Source organism: Etheostoma spectabile, chromosome 15 (assembly GCF_008692095.1).
Source record: "Etheostoma spectabile isolate EspeVRDwgs_2016 chromosome 15, UIUC_Espe_1.0, whole genome shotgun sequence".
Classification (NCBI taxonomy): domain Eukaryota; kingdom Metazoa; phylum Chordata; class Actinopteri; order Perciformes; family Percidae; genus Etheostoma; species Etheostoma spectabile.
Window position 1 is genome coordinate 20003997 of NC_045747.1, and position 226 is coordinate 20004222.

Consider the following 226-nt stretch of genomic DNA (forward strand, 5'->3'; position numbering starts at 1 on the left):
CACCAGGTCCGGATTTGTTGCGGAACGGCTGCGGCCATGACGGACAGCTGAAGTCACGAGGACCCACGAGATCTCCCAAATTCATGTAGAATAGAACCTCAAAACCTAAAGTTGGTTTCCATCCAGAGGAGTAGAGGGGAAACAACTCTGTGCTCTGTTTTCAAGGTGTAGTTTGGGGAAATATGATCTGCTGTGAGGACAGTGTATTTTATTTTGAAAATGAACC

At 46.5% G+C, this 226-nt stretch overlaps 1 protein-coding gene across 1 annotated transcript in view; it reads right to left on the reverse strand.

The window, feature by feature from the left end:
• The window catches only part of tsen54 (TSEN54 tRNA splicing endonuclease subunit), a 9077-nt gene that overhangs the window by 7099 nt on the left and 1752 nt on the right, over positions 1 to 226 (reverse strand). The window lies entirely within an intron of this gene.